General features: G+C 41.3%; 1 protein-coding gene across 1 annotated transcript in view; it reads right to left on the bottom strand.

Moving 5' to 3' along the window:
• The window catches only part of LOC135710539 (uncharacterized), a 261,946-nt gene that overhangs the window by 50,339 nt on the left and 199,035 nt on the right, over nt 1-12,572 (bottom strand). The window contains exon 3 of the mRNA XM_065233137.1: nt 9,470-9,609. The gene's annotated coding sequence lies outside the window, so the exon portion shown is untranslated. The remainder of the gene's footprint in view (nt 1-9,469; nt 9,610-12,572) is intronic.

Raw genomic sequence — 12,572 nt, forward strand, 5'->3', positions numbered from 1 at the left:
ATATTATTCATGGTGTATTTTCATAACATGAAAATACGCTGTGTTCATGAAATCATGAGTCATTTATCTCATTTCGGATTTTTTCCCGTGTAGAATCTTTCAGAGCCGATGTTCAGGCTCTTCGTTGTTTAAAGTAATCCTTTTCATCAGGTTTCCTAATTCGCCAAACACGAATTCCTATTCTGTATGAACCTGCAACCAAAGTGGAGTGCCTTGTCTGATGCTGGAAAATCTAGCCTATTTATCTTATTAAACTGGCTTGGGTTTGCATGGCAAATAGGACAAGATTGAGATGATTTTGTATCTGTCAGTATGTTCAATATCTTTCCGTCAATCATCGTTTCGTAAAATTTACCGTCAATTTTAATGTTTTTATCGTTATTAGAGAACTCAAAGATCTCCAAATTGTCAATCTGTTCTTTCACATCTTTATCGATTCTTAGTATGTAGGTATTCCGCTTGTTCTTTTGCATACTCCAGCATAAGTGGTCTTACTGATCGCACCGATTGTGGTGCATCGTTTTCCCATAAGACCTTTCCACATTTACTTTTCATTTGCAAAAGGAGTCATGGCTACGGTAAACAAGGAATGATCGTCTACCATTCCTCCTTTGTCATCGGCTTGGTTATATACAGACTGTCCCGTGGTTCCGTCCATCCCGTAAGAAAAAATCATGATAGCTCGTTGTTATCATGATGACATTGATCCTTCGTTGTCATGACCTTAACGATAAAAAAAAGGAACTCCACAGCTTTTTCAAACATTTATAAGATTGAGTAATTTTAAGTTCAACAATACCTGATCATAGCTAGGGAAATTGTTTAAGTTATTTTTCCTTCGTGTCCCTCCTTAGTCTTATGTAAGTAGCTTTATTCATTGATACGTCCAACAATTAGTGTTAATGGTTTCGGAGTATCTGTGTCAAGGCGTTCCAGAAAATTTTCAAGATTTTCGAAGTTAGCTATAATTTGCTTAACTATCTTGCACAAAAACGTGTTTCCATTTTTCTTTGCTGCGTTGCTGGACCGATTTCAGAAGAATTAGCTCACAATTATCTAATTCTGTGGCTTGACGGTGAAAGATTTTACGTTTTATCTCTAAGCAAAGCTCGTTCAAACGCTTTTTCGGACGACCTGTGGATTTACCAACTATAATCAAATAACTAAGAATTTTTGTACCTCGACTAGCCACATTTAAGGCAATGCGGTAATTGTTGATAAAATCTGGATTTAAGATTTAGCATTGGGTGACAAATTTCCTAAGGAAGTTTGAACGGTTTATCCAAATATTTCTGATTAGATTAGAAAATTCGTGTTGCGTTTTGTTTGTACTTAGTGTACAATTTCTTGAAATATTTGCATGTATTCTTCACAATTAGAGCAATTTTATCCCTCGCATCTTTCTCCACGATATTATATCTTTTGAAGACTTCTTGACAAACACTATTACATTTATCAATAGTGCTTTCGGACGCAGTTTTCCACTGGTTGAATTATTTGCGCTTATCAAGTATTTATTTATATAATGAAAATTTATGTAATGGAGAAATGAAATATAGCAGAAGATTATTTCAAAGGAATCTTTATCTCTTAAAAGTTGCAAAGGAATTTAAGAAAGCTTTCAACGAAATTCTTAGGAGAGTTTGTAGGCAATTCCTGAGATAGTTCCAAGTTAATTATGAAAAGATGTCCAATGGAATTTAGAATTTGAAGAAGATTCACAAGAGAACTTTAGGCAAGATCCGAGAAAAATGCCGAAGGAATCGTGTTCTGAGGTAAAGAAAAATGCTGAAGAATTTAAATTTAATTCTTAAGAAAGTTTCAAGAAAATTCAGCACATAATTGCAAAGGATTTCTGATGAGAATTCCAAAGGATTTCTGAGGAGAGTTTTGCGAAAGATAAAATTATTTCGAAGGTTTAAGATGATTAAGATAAACCATTTTGAGCTGAAGAAATAGATGTTTACTTGAGCTCAAGCTGTTTTGTTGGAATATGTTAAGGTTTATTCCCGGTTCTCCCGTCAAATTACAGGATTTTTTTCAAATTCCTGGTTATTATCGGTTTGCTGTCCACCCTGATAAGGATTGAGAAATATTCCCCTGGATTAAAAAAAAAATCCCTGTGATTCCCTGAGTTTCCAGGTTCTAAATGAAATTCCCTGAGATTCCCTGATTTTCCAGGTTTTGTCCAGGTAGTCGCTACCCTGTTAAGGTATGTTGGGTTAATTGATTTTTCCGTCGAATTCCCGAGTTTCTCCGGTAACTTTTCGTATTCCCGAATATATTCCCGATGTTCCTGGTTCGCTGGCTACTCTGAAAAGGTACAAGTTTTGATCGAAAGCATCACCAGAGTCAGCATTTCTAGCATACAATTACTGTAACAAACTTACTACAACTGTTCTCGTAAAATATTGTCCTTTAATTGAGTACAACAAAGTTCATGTCGTGAATGCTTACAAATGTATCATCTAACAGTACCCTTACTCATGTGTACCAAGACGAATCTTTAGCAAAATAACAACGATCACACTGAACTAACCCGACGATACCTACACACACACAGTCAACAAACCTCACGAACGAATAATGTAGATGCTCTAAAAATAACAGCACCGAGAAGCGGAACGCGGACCATCATCGTGATAGTAGGCGATGAGACAAAAACAGCAAAAAAAATAACTTTCCGAAGAACAGCAGGAAGCAAAGTGATTCAACTGTAGGTATGAGAGAGTGTGTGGTGATTCGAATCATCCGTAGCCACATGCAGATTGATATACATATACAACATTGAGAGACAACAGAGACAGCAGCGGAGCGCGGCAACGCACACCTTCTCCCTCTCTCTGGACACACCGAAGTGTGGTCTGAATTCTCACCCCACATTCTCAGAGGGGCAGGAAGGCAGGCAGGGGAGCAGTTGGGTCAGGGACTCGTTAGCAGTGAACGATGATGGCGGCATTAACCTGCGAGGTGAAGCAGGCCATGAATTGGAACGTTTACCCTAACCTAACAACCCTCCATCGCCGCCTTCGACTTGCATCAGGATAATATGAGTGCATGTGAGTGGGAGCAGCAGCGAATGCAAATTATCCCCAACCGAGCTGCCCACCCACCCCGCATAAGTGAATATGACCTATGTGTTGGTGTTAGTGTAAACTCGTTGTTTTATGCTGCGGCGAAGCAACCACCCCAAACTACACAATAATCATAAATAGGTGGAAAGGATACAAAAGCGGAATCCAACCCAACGAACCCGGGTCTGGTCGGTCGGCGATGGTATTAAGTGGCGGGTAAAGACGATGACGACTGAAATAATAAAAAAAAAAAGATGGCAAATTTAGGTCAACGACCTTGACAATTCGTTTCAAGTTCTGTCTGACTGCTTGGCTGGCGTGGCGCGCGGCGGCAGGGAACGAGTTTTGCGAATGGCTTCTTGTGCTTGACAGCGTTGACTTTATAGCCGTCCGGCGGCGTCGTTGCTTTGTATGCTGCTAGACAGTCATTTGTCAAAGGTGGGTTGGGTTGGAACTGACGTCACACGCCAGGGGGGTTTGTTGCAGTTTTTTTTTAATGTTTTGTGCACGGCGTGTGTGCTCTGCTATCAGTTTTGATGTGTTTGCGGGTTTGGTTGAATGATGTGTGATTGGTAGTCACATGGTTTGGGATTGAGAGGTTTAAAAATAGCATCCAACTGGGAGGCATTGACCTTAATTTGAGACACACGGACACCGCGGGAACATGCTCGTTGAATTTGATTACAGCTCGGAGCTATGGGAGATTTTGCCAGTGTTTCTTCTTGTTACAACATCTCTTGATCTAAATTAAATCATTATATTGATTATATAATTGTGTCGTTAAATTCACTTCTAATAGCACACATTTCAAAGAAACCACCGAATCACTTAATGAAAGTTTGTTATCACTTTAGAAAGTACTAAATTAAAACAAGAAAGATTAGAATCACTTCGGGATCTACTAAATCACTTTAGAAAAGTTTGAAATCACTTCGGTTGGAGTCACATCAGAAAAGTAAACTGGTGAACTATATGAAGATAGTTTGGAATAACTTATCAAAGTACTGAATCACATCAAGAAAGTTTGGAATCACATCGGGAACTACTGAATCACTTCGGAAAAGTTTTAATCGCTTGAGTAAGCAAAAAATCACTTTAGGAAAGTTCGTAATCACGTTTTAGAAATGATTCAATGCATTCTGAAGTTGTTGCAAAATGTTAAGAAAACATTTACTACTATTTGAATGAATTTTTTTTTTTCGAGATGTATGCAACAATTTTCGAGAGATTTAATTATTTTCTGAAGTGATTCAATACTTTTCGAATTTACATTTGAAGTAATTCTATACTATTTCTGAATAATTCAGTTCTTTTCTAAGTGATTCAAATATCTTCTTGGATGATTCAGTAGTTTTCGAAGCGATTCCGAACTTTCCAGAAGGGGTTCAGTACTTTCCGAAGTGAGTTGAAAACTATTCTCAGTGCTGTTCGAAGTAGTTTTGAACTTTCCTGAAGCAATTTACCCGACAAACAATTCCTTATTGAACAAGTGACTCCTTATACTGAGTACTAATTGTAATATTTTCATTCAAAACTACTGCTAAAGCTTGTTTACACAAATTTGGAGAACTTATTCAACTACATCATTGTACTGCTTTGGTATTGTATAAAGCATATGTAGATACTTTTACTTCGACTTGTATGCCACACTTAGGACGGGTAAGAGGACTTGCGTTACTATTATCAAAAAATAAATAAAGTTCTTTGCCTATTCCGATGGATAATCCAAACGCTTCCGAAGTGATTCTGGATAGTCCCTACGAGGAAAGTCATTCCCGAGGGAGATTCCAGACGGGCGACGAAGGCTTCAGACGTTCTCTACGAGTAAAGACTTCCCAAAGTAATTCAAAACATTTTCGGATTCTAGATGTTTTATGTCTTGGATTCCATACATTCACGAAGTGAATCCAGAAATTCCTGACCAGGATTCCATTGCAGGTTTTATCGAGGTTTTAGAGCATTCTACAAGTCCAAATCATGGTCTACAGAACCTTCATAAAACCAAAATTGTTACTTGGGCAAGGAGATACGATCCCAAAAACGTTCTGATCATTCTTAACGAGGATTTATTCAGTTTCCGACGGAGATACCAAAAATTCCCTATGGGGATTCCAGATAATCCCAATGAAAATTCCAGGCGTTCCCGAGGTGATTCCAGACAGTTCTGACGAGGATTCGAAATACATCAGACGTTCTAGACGTTCACGACGGTAATTCCAGACGTTCCAGACGAAGATTTCAGACGCTCCTGATTGAGATCCCAAACGATCTCGACAAGTACAGACTTCCCAAAGTGATTCCTGGAAATTCCCAAGATAATTCCAGATGTCACCGAAGCGATTCTGAATATTATCGACGAGGAATCCAGACGTTTTGTGTCCTGGATTCTAGACGTTCCTGAAGTGATTCCGGGCATTCCTGACAAGAATTGCACCAGTTCTCGATGGAGATTTCTAACGATACCGATGGTTATTCCAGAAGATCCCGAAGACGTTCTGAACATTTCTCACGAGGATTTACGCAGTTTCCGATGGAGATACCAGAAACTCCCTCTAGGGATTTCAGGTTTTCCCAACGGAGATTCCAGACACTCCCGAAGTTATTCCATACAGTCCCAGAAGAGGATTCTAGAAATACCTGAACGAAAATTGCAGACACTCCAGATTGAGATTCCAAACGTTCTAGACAAGTACAGACTTCCCAAAGTGATTCCTGAAATGTCCTAAGATAATTGTAGACGTTACCGAAGCGATTCTGAATATTATCGGCGAGGATTCCAGACGTTTTGTGTCCTGGATTCTAGACGTTCACGGAGTGATTCCGGATATTCCTGACAAGCATTGCACCAGTTCTCGATGGAGATTTCTGACGATTCCGATGGGTACTCCAGACGATCCCGAAGACGCTCTGAACATTCCTCATGAGGATTTACGCAGTTTCCGATGCAGATACCAGAAATTCCTTTTGGGGATTCCAGGTTTTCCCAACGGAGATTCCACACACTCCAGAAGTTATTCCATACAGTCCCAAAGAGGATTCTAGATTCCCTAAGTGATTCCTGAAATGTCCCAAGATAATTCCAGACGTTATCGACGTGATTCCGAACATTTTCAGCGATGATTTCAGTCGTTTTGTGTCTTGGATTCTAGACGTTCCTCAAGTGATTTCGGACATTCCTGACGTGGATTCAAGCAGTTTCTATTGGAGATTTATGGTGATTCCAACGGGTATTCCAGACGATCCCAAAGAGGATCTTAACCTTCCCAAACGGAGAATTATGCATATTCCAACGGAGATACCAGAAATTCTCAATGGGGATTCCAGATATTCCCAACGGAGATTCCAGACATTCCAGAAGTGATTCAGGACAGTCCCGACGAGGATTCTAGATACATCAGATGTTCCAGACATGCACGACGGAGATTTCAGACGATCCGGACGATAATTTCCGACGTTTCCGATAGAGATTTCAGAAGTTCTCGACGAGTACAGACTTCCCAAAGTGGTTCCTGAAATTTCCGAAGATAATTACCGACGTGATTCCGAACATTCTGGGCGATGATTCCAGTCGTTTTGAGTCTTGGATTCCAGACATTCCTGACGAGGATTCCAGCAGTTTTGATGGAGATTTCAGACGATTCCGATGGGTACTCCAGACGATCCCGAAGAAGTTCGGTTCATTGCTAACGGTGATTTATGCAGTTTCCAACGGAGATAGCAGAGATTCCAGACATTCGCAACGAAGATTCCAGACGTTGCTGACGACAACTTCAGACGTTACCGATTAAAATTCCAAACGTTCTCCACAAATACAGACTTCCCAAAGTGATTCCTAAAATTTCCGAGGATAATTCCAGCCGTTTTGTGTCTTGGATTCTAGACGTTCCCGATGTGATCCCAAATATTTTTGACCAGGATTTCAGCAGTTGGAGATTTAGGATGAATCCGACGGATACTCCAGACGATTCCGACGGGTACTCCAGACGATCCCGAAGAAGTTCAGTTCTTTGCTAACGGTGATTTATGCAGTTTCCAACGGAGATAGCAGAGATTCCAGACATTGCCAACAGAGATCCCAGACCCTCCCGAAATGATTCCAAAGAGCCCCGATGAGGATTCTAGAGATTTCAGACGTTCCTGACGACAATTTCAGACGTTACCGATTGAAATTCCAAACGTTCTCCACAAATACAGACTTCCCAAAGTGATTCCTAAAATTTCCAAGGATAATTCCAGACGTTTTGTGTCTTGGATTCTAGACGTTCCCGAAGTGATCCCAAATATTTTTGACCAGGATTCCAGCAGTTGGAGATTTAGGATAAATGTGACGGATACTCCAGACGATCCCGAAGAGGGATTAACGGGGGTTCATGCAGTTTCCGACGGAGACACCAGAAATTCCCTATGGGGATTCCAGATAATCCCAACGGAGACTCCTGAAGCTCCCGAAGTGATTCCGGACGGTTCCGAAGAGGATTACAGAGAAGTGGTTCTTGAAATTCCCAGGTATAATTCCAACAGTTTCCAACGAATACTCCAGACGTTCCCAATGTGATTCCGCGGAATCCAGCAGTTCCCAAATGAGACATCGAAAGCAATTCCCCATGGGGATTGCAGATGTTAATGACAGATATTCCAGATGCTCCCGACGGAGATTCTAGACATTCCCGACGTAGATTCCAGAAGTCCCAAGCTTGTATTCTAGACTTCCCAAACGGGTACACCAGACAGTCCAGAAGTGGTTTCGGATATTACCGACTTGGATTCTAGGCTTTCCAAAGCGGGTACTCTAGACGTTCCCGAAGTGACCGAATATTCCCTATTCCACCGAGAACGTTTGGATCCATGTCGGGAACATCTGGAATCACCGTTGGGAACGTCTGGAATCACATCTGTAATCTGCACCAAGAACCTCGGGAAATCTTCGTTGGTAATGTACGAAAACTTTTTCATATCCCTATCGGGAACGTCTGGAATCCCCGTGGGAACGTATCGAATCTTCGTTAGGAACGTCTGACATCCCCGACGGGGACGTCCAAATTATCTGTTTAGAACGTCCCAAATGCAAGTAGAGAACGTCCAGAATCCATCAAAAATGCTAGCAATCCTGCAATTTCCGGGAAAATTTGGAATGCATGTTGGGAACGTGTGGAATTACCATTAGGAACGTCTGGAATCATCGTCCAGAACGTCTGGAGTCTCCGTCTAGAGTATCTATAATATAACTTGAGGACGTTTGAAATGAGAACTTCGGAACGATAGCCTGCAATCTCTGTCGGGCACGTTTAGAACCGGGAACGCATGGAATATATGTCGGGAATGTCTGGAATCACCGTGGGGAACGTCTGGAATCATCATCAGGACCGTCTAAAACCTGCAACAAGAACCTCTGGAATCCTCGTCGGGAATGTCCGAAATCATTTCGATACCCCTATCTGGAATCCTCGTCGGGAACGTATGGAATCTTCGTTGTGACCGTCCGACATCCTCGACCGTCTGAGAACGCCTGGAATTGAGAACGTTCAGAAACCACTCCGGAAATGTAAGCAATTCCCTCAGGGAACGACAGGCAATCTCTGTCGGGAACGTCTGGAATCATCTTCAGGGACATCTGGCATCTTCGTTAGAAACATTTCGAATCCAAACCGATAGTTAGAGGGAACTTCCGCATCCACGAGAAGTTGGAAGAAAACTCCGGGAAATCGAAAAAAGTTCAGGGAAAGTTGGAAGATACTTCCGAGGAAGACAGAAGGTAGTTTCAGAGCAGATGTAAATCTGCCAGAAAGCCAGAAAGAACTCTCGGGGAATTCGGAAGACAGTCTCAAGTGATGCCTGAAGAATCTTGCGAAGCAAGGCACTAGAAACTTCCGGGAGTGGAAGACGGGCCTCTGTAGAAACATTGTGTAAAAGTCGAAGGACAATCCCGGGAAAAGTCTGCAAAAACTTCCAGGAGAAGTCGAATGACACTTTTTTTTCGAAAGAGGTTATTCATTAATCACGCAAACCACCCACCTAGGGGAGGAAGGTGGATACAATTTTTTCTTAGAATTGAATGGACGGTTGTCTACGCAAATCTCTCAAAAACTCTTCCGGCAAACAAGTTTGACAGCTGTGACATCAGAAAAACTTATTGCTGTGCAAATCTCGGCGAAAATGTTTTCATCAACTGAGTTAGGAATCTAATTATAAATAACACAAACGTCATTGTTGAGAAGCGGCCATATTAAAAAGGTTGTGTATTAATAGGCACTGGTATTGTTTGAAGTGCAGTCCGCTAGTTCAAGTATAATTTTGTCAGATCCACGAGGGGAAACTTCAGATGGAAAAAGAAAGCTTATCGACTATTGCTCTAGTGAAATCCGGAGTCATAAAAGCAAATCACTATCTTCACTTACCTAAATTTGATCGGCTGCTGACGGTGCCCTAGCTAGTGCTGCTTCCGGTGAAATGAACTACTGTCTCTTCTGCTTCTTCTTCTTCTTTGTGCCACATTTGTCAGCTTTTCTGCTTTGTTTATTTGTGATTGCTTGTTATCCTGAAAGAGAAATAGAACGAAATTGAACGTATATTAGAATTAACGCAAACTTTCCCGACTTGAACTGCATAAATGACTTATATAAAAATAAAGTTGAGTCACATAATCAAAGCAGCCAGGAAAAGGTCGCTCATATTCGTCAGAGTGACGTGACGGAAAAGAATAACAAAGTAATTTACAGCAATATCCAAATGTGCGCAATAACGGACACACCATGGCCACGTGAACTTCTCCGCTGCAAAGCGGGTGACGGTGGTATGACGACAAAGGGAGTCCGAGCTATTTTGTGGCACACATCTGTCCAAGACAAAAATGATAGATAAATATAAAAATAAACACAACGCGACATGCCCCAAACAGACAGTGTCAGTGAGCGTTCTACTGGCGGCGATGACCAAAACAGATCGACCACCCTGTTGGCACAGCGTCCTCGTTCTGCTGTATGTATTTGCGTGATAAAGCTAAATTACCGTCACGTTTCGCAAAACTGTTACCGCCCTTCTCCTGGAGCCGGAGGAAGGGGGATCAAGAAGATCACAATCAGGCTACATGACCACATTCATACATGGGCGGAAACGAATGTGTAAGAATTTACGTTACGTCATCAAAGAGTCCGCGACCCGAGCAACATCGCAACAATATAGGTTGGCGTGATTCGGATTTCGTTCGCTTTGACGTTAGTTCACACCCGTTAGCGTGTGAAGTTCACTGACTGCGAATGCCGACCGACGTGGACTTCTTGGAATTGGAACAGCTGAGTGTGGAATTCGATTCGATTTTTTGATAAGAACGCGTGAGAAAGTCAATACGAACACCGGTAAGCGGAATTTGATCACATGGTGATCTGTCAATTGCAGCTGTCATTTACAAAAAGAAAAAGAAAAACGCAGTAGGTCATCAAGTTGCTTCGAAACCGCAGCAATTTCTTAAATTTACCATTCACCATTATCGTTTCGGAGCAGATGCAAAATGGCGATCCGTTAGAAATAATAATTATGACGGCATCAGCGAAAATCAACTGAGAGGATATTGCAAAAATCACCTCAACGAGAAGCAGCAGCAGCAGCAGCAAAAAATGATGATGAATTGCGATGGTACAATTAGATGGTTCTCTTGGCAACCAACGGCCATCTGCTGCCAACCACTTCGTCGGATCGAATTGGGCTCTCGCGCGGGTGGGAAGTACAACCAGTTCCGTTGGCTGAACCCGTTCTCCAGTGCAACCATTCACACGCAATCGCCGCCTGCTCGGACGAACCTCAGCAGGCGGCGTAGGTAGGTATGAGCTCTCGCTTTTGAGCCCCGGTTGCTATGTTGGTTGTTGATGATGATTGCGATGATGAACATGCTATGGGAGGAAAAGGCTGATTCAATAACTGTATAGTGGTTCCCGGAAGGTTCCGGGAGGTTTGCGTGGGTGTTCAGAAGAGTGCATTCTCTATTTATTAGTAGGAAAATTCTACCACCACACACATACACACACGCGAGAAAAAAAGGGGACAGCGTGGGCTTCTAAAAACAACCGCTTGCGGCACTAACTGGTTGGAAGGTAAAGCTAAAGAGCTAAAATGTTGACGAAGTGACCTACTTAAAGTGCTGCCACCGAAAGGAAAAGAATACTGAGAAAGCAGACTTTATGACTTGACCTGTGCCTACCTATACCATCAAGGCTGCAGTGCAGCACTACAGCGCAGAGAACTGTAGGGCGGCGGAATGTGGCAAAATGAGTGATGGGAATTTCGATTGTTTTTTTTTATTCTATGTGATTTCGGCTTTTGAGGTTATGAAACCCGGCCGGTGCGGTATGCTAATGGTGATGAATGACTGAACCGGCGAGATCGGAATAATTGTGAGGTAATTTATTTTCTCTTTGAAATAAGTGGACCAGATGGAGTGATTAGATGGGTGCCGGCTAGAATGTTTCCAACAGAGAAATGGTAGAATGATATTTAGCCATCCGCGGTTGAGAATTTCCTTTAAATGATTTTTTTTTTTTAGAAAAGTAGACTTCATATTTAAGCTAATAGTGGTTCCGTTTCGATCGAAAAAAAAAATACGATCTAGGTTTTTGGAAATTCAAGTATGTAGATTGTGATTCATATATAATTCCCTAAGTATTCCGGGGTTTTCCAAGACTCCAACGTCTCCAGCTTTATTGGAGAATTTTTATTATACACTTAAAAAATATGCTACTTTGGGTAAAGCAATAACTCAAGTGTCTCAAACGATTTTACTTATTGTGCATGCGACTGAAAGCTGATGCGATGTTTTCGTTGGTATCACTTGAATTTCCTATGTTGCCATAGTAAGTCTCAACTCAGATTCACGAAATTCAGTTTAGTGGAGGCACGATGATAATTTAAACGTCATAAACAGTTCTAAAACTTAACAAATTTAAAGACAAATCATTGTTGGGAAAACATCAAAAAATTAAATCTCACCAATGCTCAAGATTACGCTTGATTCTCGTAGACAAAAATCAACAATCAAGCAACTGCGGATGATATTGCAAGCTGTGATATCGTAGCTACGAATATCAAGCTGACAAAGCTCACCAGCTACAATTCTAAAGTGGACCCTACACGATTACTTTTATTGACAATAATCGTATTGTCAATACATTATATATTGACGTCAATATATCGAGATTGACAATATTTCTGAATTCACATCATCAATATTATTGTCAATAATTCCCCTTCGCGTCAATATATTGATGCGTGTGGGGTTTGCTTAACAAAACCGTGGTGAGTTTGAGTTTCATGATTTTTGCTTTACATCCGAACGCGAACCGAACCTACCATCACTTCTGGCAGCAGTGCCTTCGTGTCTGCCATCGGTGAAGAGTAAAGAGATATAGCAAACTATACTTTCTCCCTCTAAGAAAACGATGTGCAACGGAATCATCTTTGTGTCGAGTCAATTCTCAGCTTGATTTTTGCACGTTGCGAATAGTCTCGCAA

Source organism: Ochlerotatus camptorhynchus, unplaced genomic scaffold, assembly GCF_037179485.1.
Source record: "Ochlerotatus camptorhynchus isolate MF236.1 unplaced genomic scaffold, CSIRO-AGI_Acam_v1.1 ptg000391l, whole genome shotgun sequence".
Classification (NCBI taxonomy): domain Eukaryota; kingdom Metazoa; phylum Arthropoda; class Insecta; order Diptera; family Culicidae; genus Ochlerotatus; species Ochlerotatus camptorhynchus.